Source organism: Dicentrarchus labrax, unplaced genomic scaffold (assembly GCF_905237075.1).
Source record: "Dicentrarchus labrax unplaced genomic scaffold, dlabrax2021, whole genome shotgun sequence".
In the NCBI taxonomy this organism is placed as follows: Eukaryota; Metazoa; Chordata; class Actinopteri; family Moronidae; genus Dicentrarchus; species Dicentrarchus labrax.
Genome location: NW_026136712.1, coordinates 917,837 through 936,095, shown reverse-complemented (window position 1 = coordinate 936,095; position 18,259 = coordinate 917,837).

Sequence of the window (18,259 nt, the reverse complement as noted above, 5' to 3'; positions counted from 1 at the left end):
AGAGGTCAACTAAACAGAACTTATCTCATGCTACATTAGCTTAATAAACTGAACAGAATGGAGCAGACTAAACCAACCTCCTGGACTGAGACCTTGGGGAAACTTAAATAGTGACAGATCAGGCCACTCTGACACACAGGGGGAATAGACTAAAACATAACATTTCAACAAACTACAAACCTCAAATAATATTAAGATAACACAGCCTAATATTAAATAAAGAAAAATACTGAAATGCTAATATCAAAAAGCATAATTATCAAAGAAATAACAAAACTCAAACTAGGAGAAACATTGCTTCTCCCCAAGCAGTTCTGATTCAGCTGGCACCTCCAGCAGCAACACTCAGGAACTTGTAACTCAAAGTAAACTGAATTAATGCAATGAAAAATAACTTTAATTAAAACTGCAAGCAGTGATGAACAGGCCCTCGCATTCGGTGTGCATCGGGGTGTGCTGCGGCCCCATCACGTGCCAGCGTAACACATGTGGACCACAACATGAAAATTTCATGTAAATCAGATCAAAATCGCCATGCAGCGCTTACTTCCTGTTGCCAGTAGGTGGCGCTATCACTATATCTGAATATTGTCATGTAGACGTGTTCAGGGCGGGAATATATAAAGTTTAGTGGAGATTGGACCATGTACACTGAAGTTATGAGTACTTCCCGTTTCATGGCGAATTGTTGAATTTCGACGTACAGTAGCACAACTTTTCATAGCAAGCAAGGAAGCCCCTGCAACAGTTAAAAGTTTTATTTCAGTCATCATTGTAACATTAGTTTACAGACGTATATGGGTCGACCTTGCCATTTAATACATTTAATTTTGGGATACACGTGTACCGGTTTTTGTACATGTCGGCCTTGGGGTCTGATTCGGGGGGTGCACGGATGCAATTGCATATGTTGAGTTCTCCAATGTTTAAATTTTGTGCAAAGTCTCGTGAGCGCCCAATCATGGTTAAGTGTTCATAAAAGGCGCAGAAAAATAATAACTAATTCTAAATTCTAACAATTACAATAGGGCTTTCGCATTGGTCAGTGCTCGGGCCCTAATTAAATATAAGCGATAAATGGGCCCTCGCATTCCACGCAACTCAGGGTGTGCTGCGGCCATGTCACGTGGAAGTGTAACATGTGCAGACAAGAATATTGGCACTCAGATGCATTTAGGCCAGGGCTCTTAACAAACTTGTGAAGTTTGGGTGCAAATGGAGAATCTGTACTGCAGTTAGGTTTTGGTGCCGATTAGACAATGTACACTTAAGTAACAACAAATTCATGTGCGTCCACGTTTGACACCACGCTGTGGACACGTCCTTCAACAACAACTCACCACATTCATCACACATCATCAACAATATGTTTTGTCATTTTCTGACCAAATTTCAGTTGGATCTGATCAACCTGCTAGGAGTAGAACATGAAAGTATAAAACATTTAATTCTTGTTGCCAGTAGGGGGCGCTATGAGTATGACTGAATACTGTCATGTAGACATGTTCAGGGCGGGACTCTCAAATGTGTGAAGTTTCATTAAGACTGGACCATGTAAGCTTAAGTTGTGACAACTTCCTGTTTCGTGGTGAGTCGTTTAAATTCAATGCCATGCCATTCGTCATAATGTCGTAAATAGCACAACTTTTCATCATGAATGTCTTTATATTGCACTGATTAAATTCCCTAGGAGGAGTGTGTTCAAATACATGTGTAAATGGCCAAAATGACCACTAAATCAAAAATGGCCGCCTTCCTGTTGGTTTTAGGATATGACTCCAGGGAGATTTTTTGTATGTCAGGATAAGATCTACGTGTTTACCGATTTTTATGCACATTGGTAAAACGGGCCCCTGGGGGTTCAGTTTATGGCCCCATGAGCCAGCCCTAACTATAAGCTTTATCAAAGAAGAACGTCTTAAGCCTACTAAAATTAAATGTGGAGAGGGTATCTGCCTCACGAACCCAACTGGAAGCTGGTTCCACAAGAGGAGCTTGGTAGCTGAAGGCTCTGACTCCTGTTTTACTTTTAGAGACTATAGCAACCACAACTACACTATAGCAGCCACATCCACTGCTTCCAGGCAGGGAATCCCAGATAACGTCACTAAACTCCTTGGCAGATGGTCTTCTCAAGCATATCTCATGTACATCTGTAAAGACCTAAACGATATCAAAAACGCCATGCTTACGAGTCGATTCAAAGTTTCTTTGTGGGCTCTCTACAAGGGATACGAAGAGACGGCTCCCCCACTCAGACTCTCACAACCCACTCGGATCCTTTTTACCATCTCGCCTAACCCCTTTGTCCATACATCCATCCGCCAACAAACCCACCTTTCTTCCATCCGTTCATCCCTCACCCTTCTTTCCGATACCCCTTCATTCCTCAACCTTCAACCCTTCTTCCCTTCATTCCTTCTTACCTTAACTCTTCATCCCCTCATACTTCATCCCTGGACCCCTATCCTCATCCCTTCATCCCTCAACAACAGTAACTCAAATAACCACTTGTTACAACCAAGGTATGCAGAAGACCATAATGGACTTGTCTCTGTACTGATCTTAGTGCTGCATTTGACACCATTGACCATCGTATTCTATTACAAAGACATCTAATTGGCATGGTGTGAGGCTGTGGCTCAGAGGCAGAGCGGGTCGTCCACTAATCGGAAGGTTGTTGGTTCGATCCCTGTCGAAGTATCCATGAGCAAGATACTGAACCCCAAATTGCTCCTGATGCTGTGCATCGGTGTGTGAATGTGTAGGAATGCGTTAGTGTCCGTTCAATGGCTATCACTGAGTGAATGTGTGTGAAAGGGTGAATGTGGTACGTAGTGTAAAAGCGGTTGGAAGACTAGAAAGGCGCTATACTAGTACAAGTCTATTTACCATTTACCTGCACTGGGCAGTAAGTGTGTGTGATGTAGTAACATGGTGTTCTGTGTCTGCCTATAAATCAGAGTTGCTTGGGTTGGAGTGAACTATGGCCTTTAATGGCCAATAAATACAGGTTAGCAGGAAAGAGGTTGACTGTGGGTCACAGGGTAGATGTGTGTGTTAGAGTGTGTGTTGTGGGTTTAGAGGGTTCACAAATGGGGCTTAAAGTGAAAAAATTTGAATTGCTAATTTGAGTCAAGCTAACTATAAAACAATTGAAAAAGTTCTATCACTGCCCCAAAATAATAAATGTAAATGCATCCCAATAAGGGGCCTTTAATACTGCGTTATTAAACATTTCATATCATCAAACACTTCAGCCATAATTCAAATCTTCACATAAACCAATTTTTAATGGAAAGTACTCTTTTTCTTCCTTCTATCTCCTGAACTTTTGGTCTTCCTCTCTGACTGGTTTTCCAGCTGGAACCATCAACAACCTCCTCCTCTTCTCATCTGTCCATGTCTGTCTCAGTGAGACAGCAGTCACCTTTTAGCCCTGTGAAAAGGCTTGGCCTTCAGTCCCACCTCCCACTGAGACGATGGGGTCAAAAGCGATCCAACCTAGGAAGTGATTTTACGCCCTTCACACATGTGAGGAGCTTTGAAAGAGCAAGAGGGAGAGGGACGAGAGGCTGGAGGTGCAGTGATAAACACCTCAGGCCTCAGATCTTTTAACTACCAGCAATTTAATGAAGACACGTTTATTCTTCAATCACCTACCACCCCCCTACTCCCATGCACACAGAAATCATTAGCCTGATCAGCCAGCATCACATTATTAAAGCATTACTCAAACTAATAACTAACAGCAGCCAACGTCAGGCAACCTTGTCATACTTTAGTAGTTACTTAGTCTTTCTGTAGTGGTGACAAAACGTTACAAATTTTACATATTAGCAGTTTGAATTCAACTAAAAAGCTGCCTTTAATAAATGTACAAATGAACAATTCCTCACGTCTGTAAAAACATGTAACTCTAGAAACACTAGCTTAAGGGCATCATATGTCAACAGTCTTCTTGTCAATTGAGCATCAATATAATCCTTAAAGTGTATTCTGTACAAATTGTCAAACTTCACACATAGAAACAACCAAAGAATATTATATAATATGTTTGACATTATGTTGTGGGCTGGAAGGAGGGGGATGGAGGGCCGGAAATGACTCTCAGCCAGCAGTTTGAGATCCCACTGTAAATAATTCTGAGTATGGTCTAGACCTGCTTTTTATGAAAAGTGTCCTGAGATAACTTTAGTTCTCTTCTTCTCTTCTTATCATATCATATATGAAGGGGTAATTTAAACTGATATGAAACCATTAGAAATAATAATATAAATAATTATCTTGCAGACCAGATTATATAAAATTTTTGACATCATGTCTCATGTCAGACCAGAGGAAGGGGCATTGGCGGCTAGAAATGGCCCCCCTGGCAGTTTGGTTAAACAGTACAGAGAGTAAGACAGCCCCTCACTCACAACACTGTGTATGCAGTTTGAACAGAGCACAGTAGGGCACTTGGATTTATCATACCTAATACTTACTAGCATTCATTAAAAAATGGCTGGATTACTCCTGATTTAGATCTTTCGGTTCAATTCAATTCAGTTTTATTGGTATGGCGCCAAATCATAACAGAAGTTATCTCAAGACACTTTTCTTATTGAGCAGGTTTAGACTGTAAAACTATTTACAGTAAGGATCTCAAACTGCTGGGCTGAGAGCCATTTCCAGCCCTCCATCCCCCTCCCTTCAGCCCACAACATGATGAACATATTTTCTAGTTGTTTTATATACATTTTAAATGTCCCTTTTATTAATTATTCATTATTAATGTCAAAGGGCCACAAATGTGTGCAATAGTTAAGAAGAAGAGAGCACATTTGAGGGCTTTATTTGTTTTGTGGCTGTGAACAGCAAAGATGATATAAAAATGTATAGAAACCACTGTTTGTATTTTTTGTTAGGTATGATATTGAACACTGAGTGGGGCCTTCCTTGAGACCCCTGATGTACAGAGACCGGATGTTGTGGATTGGCTTGGGACATCCTTACTTTGCTTAATTTTCTTTTTTTAAGTTATTTTTTTGGCCTTTTCATGCCTTTATTGGATAGTGACAGCTGAAGATCGACAGGAAAGCTGAGTAGAGAGAGGGGATGACACGCAGCAAAGGGCCGCAGGTCGGATTCAAACCTGGGCTGCTGCAGCAACTCTGTATATGGGTCGCCAGCTCTACCGACTGAGCTAACCGGGTGCCCACTTTGCTTAATTTTCATTCTCAATATTGTTCCATACAGTCACCCCTTTAACTGAAATGAATTTTTGAATAGATGCTACAAGTCTAGTCCGCTTGAAATTAATGTGTTTTTCTGCATAATTTCTGTCCAAGAAATCTTCTATAGCAAGTTTTGTCTAGTGACAGTACTGATGTGGATTTTGAAACTGAAATCAGAATCCAAAATGTATTGGGGAAATGAGTGTCCTTCACTCTTGTGGTCATTAATGATCCGTCTACAAAATAGTTTTAAAAATCCATCAGTGATGCAGCATGTGAGAAAAGAAAACAGTCTTCCTTCATATCATTAAACGCTTCAACTCATCACTGGTGCACCGCAGTGTCGGTGCAACCCTCTTTGGACCAGCTGAAAAACACCACTGAGCACTGTGGCTATATACTGATCAGCCATAACATTATGACCACCTGGGTGCCCAGGTATTCATATATGCAACAAACTGTGATGTTTCTATCAGAACAAGCATACATTTTTCAGCAATTTGAGCTACAGTAGCTCATCTGTTGGGTGGCAGGCTCACTGATGCACGTAGGAAACAATGGCTGGTCCATGTGGTCCAATCCATGACCCTGTCTGATTCATTGCTTTTCCTTCCTTGGACCACTTTTGATAGGTACTGACCACTGCAGACCGGGGACACCCCACAAGAGCTGCAGTTTTGGAGATACTCTAACCCAGTCTTCTGGCCTTCACAATTTGGCCCTTGTCAAAGTCGCTTAAATCCTCACACTGCCCATTTTTCCTGCTTTTAACACATTGACTCTGAGGACAAAATGCCATGCCAAAAGAGCCATGATAACCAGATTATCAGTGTTATTCACTTCACCTGTCAGTGGTTATAATGTTATGGCTGATTCGTGTATTCGTGTTTTTTTTGTCTCACCCATTCTATTCTTCCCCTACCCATACATCTTTCTCTCCTTTCCTCCACCTCATTTTCTATTCCACCCACCCCTTGATTTTATCCCTCTGTTCTCCATCTATCCATCCATCCATCTGTCTCTCTTCTTTCCATCCATGCTCTAACCTCTACTTTACCTTTGTCCCCTTTGTGCAGGGCTATGTATGCTTGGCATGCAGCATACCTCTACTTCAATGTGTGTGTTTGGGGGGGGGGACTAGACTAAAATGGACTAGGGGTGTTATTTCTATCTGTGTATGTTTATGTGCCTGTGTATGAATGTGTATTTCCAGCTGTGTATGTCTCATTATGCATGTACTGTATGTGAAATTTAGTGTGGGGTGTGTGTGTGTTAAGACAACAGGGTGCCACCTCTAGACTTAAACCCCTGCGTGACCCCTGGATGATCATCCCAGTGTTTAACACACAGCCCCAGTCCACATTCCAATCTGCTGTGTGTGTGTGTGTGTGTGTGGGGGGGGTATTGTGTGTGTGTGTGTGTGTGTGTGTGTGTGTGTGTGTCTCTGCAAAGGTTCCCCATTATACATGGTTGCATTTACATGCAGCAAGCATGTGTGCAGTGGAGTATATGGTAGTCATTGAGTACAACATACATACATACCCAAATAAATGTGCTTACTTTCCGAGTGTAAGGTGAGAATATGTGATATAAGGAATCTTAACCGGGAGAAGCTGACAACAATCCCACGCTACTTCACAACATCACCAAACTTCGTCTTTTGTTATTGTTTCGATGTGAGAGAATGTGGCAGAAATTACATATTGTTGATTCAAGTACACAACTGGAATCAGAAAGTAATTAGCCTAACAGTCTAACATTCACACAGTGACTGGTCAGCTGTATAGGAATGAGGAAGGAGAACAGCCTAGTCTGGCTCTGTTTGATTGAAACAAAATTCAGCAACAATTTGTGAGAAACTAAAAGACAGAGTGGTCAGCTAGAACAACATGTTGGTCAGTCTCTCCATCTGCAGTCCAGACAGGCTTCAGTATGGAGCCAGAACGGTGACTTTAAAATTTGGCATCCCAAAAAAAATTGGCATTGAAAACAAAACCAGTACTGAAAAAGGAAACATTGGCATTGAAACATTTGTATTGAAAACAGTTGTATTGGCATTGAAATAAGCATCACAATCAGGAGCTGGCTCCCGTCGTACACTTCAAAGAGCCGGCTCTTAGAGCTGGATCATTCGCGACCGACCCATCACTAGCAGGGAGCACCAGGACATTTCTCGGTGGCCTGGCCGCCGAACCGGTGATTGCCGATGGTCGGGACCAAAGGTTTGGTTCGGGTCGCGCTTGATTTTGAAATAAACAATCCGTCGTGCGGCTCATTAGGGTATCTGCCTCGCTGAAGATTCAAGATTCAAGATTCAAGAAGCTTTATTTATCCCGAGGGAAATTACTGTGCAACAGTTTCAATACAAAGGTGGTAAAGTAAAGTACTACAGGGTTAGAGTAAAAATAAGCTAACATAAAATAAAATAAAATAAAATAAAATAAAAATAAAATAAAGGCTAACATAAAATAAATCAAACAATTAACTAAATGCTACAAAATGTAAGCACTTGCAGGTAACATAAGTAGAAAAGAAGAAACAAGTAACTAAATGTGACAAAGTGCAACAAAAATTGCAGTTAAACGTAGGTATATACAGTATACAACAATACGCACCATGCAGTTTAGCAGCATAAATTAACTATGGTACAGTACAACTAAATAAAGTGAAATTGGTTACAAAATGAAAAAGTGACATTTGTTCAGGGCACAGTGTCTCCACTGTCCCTCTCGCGAACAGAGGTAGATGAGTTATAGAGTCTGATGGCCACAGGAAGAAAAGACTTCCTCTGGCGTTCTGTGTTACACCGGGGGGGGGATGAGTCTGTTGCTGAAGGTGCTTCTGCTCGAGGTTAGCACCTGGTGGAGAGGGTGAGCGTTGTTGTCCAGGATACTGTGCAGTTTACACAGCATCCTCCTCTCAGACACCACCACCAAAGAGTCCAGTTGGACCCCCAGGACGGAGCCAGCCTTCCTGGTTCCTGACCAGGGGCCAAAGAAGTGACAGGACCAGCCTCTCCAGGGACTTCATCAGGTGAGACGTCAGCGCCACCGGTCTGTAGTCGTAGGACGTGCTGGGACGCGCCTTCTTTGGTACTGGTACCAGGCAGGATGTCTTCCACAGCACAGGGACCCTGTCCAGACTCAGGCTCAGGTTGAAGATGTGCTGCAGGACTCCACTCAGTTGGGTTGCATAGGTTTTGAGGACCCTTGGGCTGACACCGTCGGGACCTGCTGTCTTGCCTGAGCGGAGTCTGCCCAGCTCCTTCCTCACCTGCTCTGCAGTGAAGGTCTGTCTGCCATGTGTGTTGATGGGGGTGGGGAGAGGTGATGGTGGGGGGGAGAGGACAGGTAGGGCGTAGTCAGGAAGGAACGGAGGGGGGAGGGGGGGCAGCAGGGTTGGTGGTTTGGAGGTGGATGGTTGTAGAGGAGCTGGGGGAGGGGTAGTCCGGAGCCCTCTCATCAAATCTGTTGAAAAACAGATTCAGCTCGTTGGCTCGTTCAGTACCACCTCCTATTGTCTGGCTGCCAGATGGTTTGTAGCCAGTGATGCTCCTCATGCCGCTCCACACGTCCTTCAGGTTGTTCTGCTGGAGTTTGTGCTCCAGCTTCCTCCTGTAGCTGTCTTTGCCCTGTTGGATCCTCTCCTTAAGCTCCCTCTGAACCCGTCTCATCTGCTCCCTGTCCCCATCTCAAGCTCACACAGACTGAGCAGCAACGTTGGGCACACACACACACACCAAGTTGCGTGTAACTAACATAGACACAACATAATAAATTATATGAACATTGAAATCCTACAAGAAGAAAAGTGTTACACAGGTGTTGAGGTGCATACCTAGTTGTCACGATACCAAAATTATTGTTTCGATACCGATACCAAGTCAAGAATTTTGATACTTTTCCTGAAAAGGGAGAAACACTCTCAAATATCATTGCTGTGCTTTATTTTAAAACCGGGACAAGATTTTAATCATATAGCACACTAATGAATGAACATATGAACAGCAGATATATTAAACATTTGAACAAAATATGAAATATCAAAATATAAAAAATAAATTAGAGCAATGACATTCAAGGTAAAAAAATAATAAATTTAGCAGCATTATCTCAGTTATCATAAGAAACATAAGAGAAAACATAACTTTATCTTGATTCTGAACTTTGAAAAAAAGCAAATAAAATTCAGTAGCAATATCTCAAATATTGTAACTTATTCTGTCAACCTTTCCTTTCAGAGGAGAAAACTCAGCTATTGAGCCTGTGGCTCCAGACTTCTGTAGCAGAAGAAAATGGAAATATTTAAAATATGATGGTGATAAATTTGTCATAACAGAGGATCTAAATAGTTTGTGTGTGATAGTAACAATAACTTGTGACTAACTTAGCATCTCTATATGCAGTGGTTATAGTGATAACTGCTAACATTTACTTAACCATAACATTACCATAATTAATAATAGGAAATAATGAGTTAACCTAATGTTATTTAAGCTGTGATATATGGATTAATATAGGCTAATGTTTCCTGTACTTCAACGTCTGATTTCTATGATGGTTAACTTTATATTTGAGCCTGATGTTTTGTATGCTTTATTTTAGCAGCTTGCAAATGATTAACGTTATCTGTGAAAGTTGCGTTTTCAGAGATGTTGAATTAGCCGTAGGCAGGCTGTTGGTTAGCCATGAGGATAATGCCCATAGTTAGCCTACTATTTCTCTAGATAGCCTCATCAAAATATGGTGGTGCAAAATAGTGACTTCTAACAAAATAAACCATAGCCTACTCATTTGACTTATTTAAGGGCATGAACGTGGTCGTGTTATCTTTCACATACTAACCTGTCGGTCTTTAAACTCCTCCTACTACTCGGCGTCCTTGTCGGCCAAGTGTTTCTCCAGGTTGGAGGTGTTGGCTCCCTTTGTTTGCATTTGTTTGTAGCACTGATGACAAACAGGTCTCGACTTATCGGTAGCTTTGCCCTCACTGTCAGCAAGGTTGGCAAAGTACTTCCATATTACACTCCTCGCGTCATCTTTTTCTACCAGTCGTGGACCGGCGGCCACAGTATCATTGTGCTCGCACATGCAGCCATCTCGTTATAGTGTTTGTCACATGACAGCTGCAGCTTCTCTGCTGCGTGCGTGAGGAGAAAAAACACATACGTCCATAGGGAGGCACGGGAAGCATGCGTTGCACACACTAACATGAAATACGTCTCTTACAAATCTGGAATGCGGTCATTCTTAAAAGTATCGATACTAATAAATTTAGGAATCGTGACGTTTTTAATTTCCGAGAATCGCAATACTTTTGAAGTATCGGTGCACTGTGCAACACTAATGCAAATTATATGCAAACCACGCTCTACTTGCCCCTCCCCTCAACGCCAAAACAGTGACAGAAAGTTGAAACTGAAAATCAGTGACACTGAAAAAAAAGTGACACGAAGAAAAAATCTGAAGATTGTCATTGAAAAATACAAAAAAATACCAATAAAATAAAATAGTAATATTTTAATATTTTAATTATTTTAATAAGTTTCTTTTTTCAGTGCCAATACTTGTTTCAATGCCAATACAACTGTTTTCAAAACAAATGTTTCAATGCCAATGTTTCCTTTTTTTAGAACTGGTTTTGTTTTCAATGCCATTTTTTTTTTTGGATGCCAGATTTTAAAGTCACCGTTCTGGCTCCATACCTTCAGATGAAAATTGTACAAAATGAATGTCTAAATAAAGACACACTGTCATGAAATTCCGTTCACTGAAATTCCATTAACCCTTTTACAAGCTGTCCTGTGGTGTCATATGTTCTAAGAATAGGGAATGAATATGTTGTTTGTTTCATATCAACAATTTTGGAAAACATGACTTATTGGTTCTGAAACCCCCCACTGTCTCAAGGATTCATATAGTTCATGTAATATCATTGTACTTTTTGTTAACATGCACACATAACAAACTGAATGTGTGGTAACCTCTGGATCAGCAGTGCAGGAACAACCATTTGCTGTACAGCCAAACACTCACTTCACATGTACATAACAATCACACACACACACACACACACACACACACACACACACACACACACACACACAGACAAACAGACAAATGACTGTGGTCATGAAAAAGACAGATGTCTCAGCGAGGGAACCCCAGAAAATGCACACGCATGCTTGTGTGTGTGTGTGTGTGTGTGTGTGTGTGTGTGTGTGTGTGTGTGTTTGTTCATGACCACAGTCATGCAAGGTTCAGCAGCAGTTCACCCAGGGTAACAGAGGGCGCAGGGAGATACACTCTCTTTCACCTACATTGTTTCCATCAATGTATTTTGAAATAGATAGCTTGATGTTAACTTCAAATTTTCAATAAAGGTACATCTTATCTTATCTTATCCTGTTTTCTGCATTGTTTTTACCTTTTGAGATTCATTTGGTGCTCTTCTTCTGGGTTTCCCACAGCATTAGCTAATGGTAGTGAATGGAAACAATTATTCATTTGCTTTCTTTTGCTCAATAACTTGACATTTGGTACATTTGGATATGTTATATGGTTTGTATATGGAAATATTAAAATTTACAGGTTATATATATGAAATTTACAACCATATGTTGCACTAGAGCACCAGCATTTCAGAGCACAATAACGGGTACTACAGCCCACCAGAGGCCACTGACAAAACCAGTAATTTTACCCCACAGATAAACGTAAAACACACTTCAAAACACACACTTCTTTGTTTACCCCTGAGATCTCAGTCATGATGGTGATATTGCCTTTGAAATTTTTATTTTAGGCGAGGAAAAATATCTTATTTTAGCTTCTTACTTATCAAAGGAAAGTAATAGATAACTTGAGCTTTTAACCTGTTGATGACTAGATGAAAAATCTGTGGCTAACCAAAGTTATTACCAAATTTCACTGTAATCCATCCAACAGAGATATTTCACTCAAAACCATAACCACAAGAAGGCTGAGGATCTCAAGTAAATATTGTCAATGATGTGTTATCTCATCTTGCATTGATGCTGATGTTTTGTCAACCATCTCCTCTCCTGTGAGTTTCCATGGTTCAGAGACTCTGAGCGTATTGCCACACATACCATCGTGTGCGCACACTCACCTGCCATCGCTTCATTTCCTGCAAAAGACTCTAAAGACTCTACCTGCTCTGTTTGTTCCACAAGCTGAAAATAAAGGTCATTATCAACTGACTACCTGCCTAAGTGTGCTGCATTTGGGTTCTAAACTGACCCGTTACACCTTACATGTTTGTATGACTTGTTGTTTCATTTTTAGAAATAGTACAAGGACTAGAGAGTGCTGGTTAGATAAAAGCAACATTGTGTGTTAGGGTGTAATTCCTCTTCAATGTGTGTATGTGTGTAACATTGTGTCTGAGCCTATAGAGATTATGTAACATTTGAACTTGCGTCACCTCCTCCACGGTCAAACAGAGATCACCGTGCATCCCTGCCTAGGCCATAGTGACAAAACATCAGTTAGTCCCTCCTTTCTCTTTCTCTTTACTGTACTCAACACCTCCTGCTGCTCGACCCTGCCCATTCAGTTTACCAACACAGGAGGATGACGACCATTACCCTGTGTGTTTGGTATATTTGGAGCTATGGTCTCACCATGTCTCTCTGTGTTTACTTGCTCTAATTCAGCTTTTTAAATCCTGGATTTTTTTTGACTAACTACAAATTTGAAACTAAAAAGTTGATATGATGAGTAATCGGACCACATCAAAAGGTAAGGCTACTGTCTGACCTGCACTCAGTTGGGCAGTCACTGCATGAGGTGGGGTTGATTGTGAGATTGTTGCAAAAAGTGTAGAATGCAGCCTCCCAAATTCTCATGTCAGAAAGGCGTGGGGGGTTTGAAAACACAATCTGAAAAGCATTTTGGTTGATGTATGCAATTTAATTTACAAAGCACAGTATACTTGCCACATAGTAAACCTAGTAAAGACATTATTTTGTAGCTCAGATCTTTTCAAAAAAAGCTTTAATGAAATGAATGCAGCAACAAAATGGCTTTCAAAAATTAAGTCTCTACACAGACTTTTTGGACAGACTTAAAGGTACCCTGTAGAGTTTTTAGAGTAATGTTTTACAGGACTTTGGATCATGTACATGCGTAAAGATACACATGCACGGATGGTAAATTCCTGGTTACACTGTATTCCACTGATCAAAAGTTGGTATCAATTGTGTCTAGAAATGCAGCAATTTACTAACAAAGGCAGTGAAGCAGAGGACTGCAAGCTAGCAAACAATTAATTTGGAGCACCCTGTAGCGTGCGTGTGCAGGTCAACTTCAAGTGTGCAGTACCGTTTTGAGGCCTTGAGTTTGGCATTATGGTCGTCGCCATGACAGTTTGTCAGAGGTGACATACTTGGCTCATGGAAGCTCTGTACAATATATATTCTGTCAATGGTCAACTTACTAGGAAATATCACGGGTTCGACCGGGCAGGTCAAGCAACAAAGCAGCGTTCCAAGTAAAAACTTACAGAAACCTTGCATGCAATAGTCCACCAGTATATAGAATTGTGTTTACAAGAACACGTTGGAGTTTTAATGACAAAACTGAGCACGAGTATCAAACTGAATCTTTATGACTTATACTGTGTTATGATGCCAGCATTTCCCTTGAAAACTTAGTTTCCGTGCAGGAGCTCTGGTAAATCTGATATGTTCTGTCTGCAGACTGCTGGATCAGCAAGACTATAATCAGCTGAAACGTCATCATCTTTCATTTTACCTTTGAAGTAACAGTGTACTCCCAGAACAAAATTTCATCCGAGATCCGATCTACACCCACACACTCTTCCTCATTCTCTGTCTGAAACACATTCATAACAAATTCATACCTCACAAAACATGCACATGTTCTCAATTACAAATCCTCTGCCTGCCTCTCTCTCTCTCTCTCTCTCTCTCTCTCTCTCTCTCTCTCTCTCCCTCTCTGTCTCACACACACACACACACACACACACACACACACACACACACACACACACACACACACACTCCACCACACCTGTCTTTCCTGGCTTCTCTTCCAGTTGGAGTCAGATTCCTGCAGAATTTTCCGGTAAAGCGTTGTGGAGCGTGAAACCGGCAGTCTGCTCCATGGCTGCCAGCCCAGCACTGTAGGTGTTAGTGGGACTGTGGAAGATGTGGTGTGTGTGTGTGTGTGTGTGTAGGTGTGTATATATATATGTGACAGCTGGCAGTGTGTGAACTGACTTCAGACCAGTGCCGGGACTTCAAGGGAATAATCCAAAACTGACTCCTAATGTAAAAACTTAGATGATTGGAGTTTTATCTCATCCTGCTTCCTCCTCACATGTCACTGACTTACTGATAAGTTCAGACACAGTTCAATCACTGAAATGGATTTTTTTTAATGTTATGTTTAAATATGCAAATGTGGCATTATCTAAAGCTAACCTTTACACATTAGAAGTTCTGACAAACATTTAATGTGTACTTTGTGTATGTTCTTTCCACTAGTCTGAAAGAAGATGCTATGGAAAATGACCAGTGAGTTGCCAGTTTAGCTGATTTTTTACTGTAAGCACATTTTACTGTGACAGGATGGGTGAGCTTTGTTAGTGCTCTGTGGTTCAGCTACACTTATGCTTGTCACACAATGATCTCACCTGTACTGCTTTCTTCTGTCTCTCACACACATACATATGGGAGCCTCTCGTTCATGTGTAGAAGTAGAGGGGGTCGTTCAGAGGACAGAAACACACAGGCAGTCTCTCGTCTGCCCTTCACTTAAACCCCCTCTCTCTCTCTCTCTCACACACGCCTCCTCTCCTCTCTTTCCCCTCTGCCCTCAACTTAAACCTTCACCCCAATCTTACCCCAGCCCTCTCCACGTAGCCTTAACCCCCACCCAACATCCAACACCCACTGCCCCATTACCTCTCCTGCCTCCTCCTCTGCCTTTTTACCCACCCACCCCCACCATCACCACAAATACACACACAGAGCAAGCCATTCCAAATGACTTCAGATCCTATATTGGTAATATTTGCATATATCAGATGAAGATAACACATTCCCTTTCTCTGCTCTTCCAGTTAGTGTTTCACTAACAAAGTGCAGGGACTTGAAATTTCTCTTTTAAAGCATTATACTCAATTTAAACATCTGGATGTTCTAGACTGGCTTTGGGAGGCAAAGAGCGTGCAGTGATAGACACTGACTGACATCAAAGTATGTGTGAAAACACTGATCCAAAGTGTGTGTTTTATAACATGTCCTCTGTAGTGGACATCGGGTTAGTCTTCTCCACAAGAAGTACTGCAACATTTCCTTTGCAGGTCTCCCTGAGGCCTGGCAGCCAGATCAAAGAAATGCAGAATGGTGTGGACAGTCTTTGTGTGAACTGACACTGGATATTGGCTGACAATGCAGTAACACCGATCAAAATCTTTCCTCCCTTGGTTCACTGCTTCTTGAAGAATAGAAAATGGTTGAAAATGACAAGAAGTCTCACTGTCCCGCCCAAAGGACATGGGTTAAAATGTGTGTTTTCAAAGGCAGGCTTAAAATGAACATACATTCACAGACAGACTCAATATACCTATAATTTTGCTCACTGATCTTACTAACAAAAATCTGTTTGCTGAAATTCCTGCCATTTTAAAAAGACATCATGTGCCCTGTTGGCCCACTGTGTGTGTTACATCAGACATCATCATGAGTTTTCCTGTTATTTTTAGCGACTTTTTACACAATTCTCTGTCTGTATTATTATAATTTCTTAAGTTTTAACAATCATACAGACTTAATCGACAATTGAGAGACAAATTCAGTGTTTTCTTCTCATTGTTTTATGAGATCTTTGGTTGCTTTAACTGCATGCTTTTCTATGGCAAGATGAGGCTGTGTGAATACAGCTTGTATTCAGGTCTTCAAAGTTTACATCTCACATAAAAATCTAAACTTCACACATTACAATTTCCTTTTCACAGAAATTAACAAAACGCTATGACCTACTATACTGCCTGCTGTGTAAGTTTTCTTACACCCCTTAAAATCAAGAAGGCCTTGCAACCCCCGGGTTAGGAACCACTGGCCTAAACCAAAACAGAAAAATTTACCATTTGGGGCACACTGTCACATTACAGTAGAACAAGACCTTGGAAGCACAGGTGGAAACATCTCAGCTGGGACAGGAACTTTGACTTGGCTGTAGTGCAACCATAATGTGACGTGGCAAAAAGCAACCTCTTCATTTATTTCAGTCAGACCACAGCTCTGTCAAAGTCTGGGTTCTGACGCTGAGGTTCCTGCAAAAAACCAGAGGAACAACCAGCAACATTATAAAAAAGATATATAAAACTTGTGCAATCGCACATTCCAGTAGCTTGTAACATGAAGAGAGTGATTCCACTGTTCACCTGTGATTGTTGAGACAGAGGATGAAATGACACTCATAGATCTGTTACTCACACTGGCATTCCTACATCGTCTCTCCAGTACCTGAAACAGCTCACCCCCACTAACACAGCCCTTTGCATTGTTTTAACACTGTGGTTTAAATACCCAGAAACACAGCTGTCTCCACTGGGCCCCATTTTGCAAAGAAGAATCTGCCAAATTCACATAATCCCTCTTTAAAACATCTGTGTCTGCCATAATTCCTTCCTCCAGGTGTGAATTTCTGACAACACAGCTCATGATCAGGAACATAAGGTTAAGGTAGGAGAACCACGGTGCATTTTAAGGTCATGTCATATCTGTTGAAATGTAAATGAATATGCTCCTCCACATATCTACAAGTGTTAATCTCTTCTGCGTTACAGCCTCTCACTAATCCAGGTATGCAGTTTCATTCACTTGAGTGTTAAAATGTTAAAACGTGTTGAATAAACTGACAGGCAGCAGGAGTGTAAGGCTGGGGTCAGAAATCAGTCTTGGAGAGCTGCTTTGTCTATTGGAGTGTGAGAGACAAGAACCTGTGGTTCACTTTTACTGGGAGCAAACCTCAGCCAGCCAAATGGAGGTATGCTGCACAGACACACACACACACACACACACACACACACACACACACACACACACACACACAGCCAGCTGTTGTTAGCAAGCCCTGAAAGAGTTCACGTTGGCGAAGACACAGCAGGAGCCTGTGACCTCCACACACAGTGATCTGATGGTGGAATTAACATTTCAGGGCTGTATGTTCTGGCAGAGCCTCAACCCATTCTGAATTTATCATTATTTGCATTATAAAAAGCAACTTGTAGTGGCAGATTCTACCCATTTTGTTACTATTACTATTATAAAATACTCTCTGTTTTATTTGTAAGCTTTCTCTGAGGCACCTATAGCTACCCCAGTACAACCAGAGCGTGATCTGAGCTGCTCCACTGCTGCAGTTGGAGGTTACATGCCTTGCTCAAAGGCAGCTCAGTGGTGCTTATGAGGGAGGGGTACTCTCTTTCTCTACCCTGACTTATCTTGCTGGTTGGGGATCCAGTCACAGGCCCTCTTTCCACCCTTTAGAACTGCGCTGCAGCCTCTTGGATGATTGAGGCCTTGCATTCATACTGGGCATCCTGCTGTGGTTATAATACAGTACAGCTCTCCCAGTCACAGTTGTGCACGGTGAAGCAGTGCCTGTGGCCCAACCCTGTTTGCAGGTACATGGTGGACGTCTGTGGTGCTACTGGTTTGTGGCTCAGCCTCAGACAGGGAGGAGCAGCAGGAAGCTGCCTGCTGTCGCCACACACGATTTATGATGCCTAGTCTCACTTTGAAAACCAGCTTCTGTTTGTACACACTGCCTGCTGCAACCAGTCACACACACATTCACAGAGGGAGATGCATCTGTGATCGGAGTAAATCATTGTGCCACCAGCAACACACACACACACACACACACACACACACAAAAAGTATACAGACTTTCTTTGTATATTTGTTTAATCCCTTGACGCAGACCTCAGGCAGTCTTCAGCAGCATTGTTCCAAAAGGTGGCTTCTCTACCAGGTTCTAACG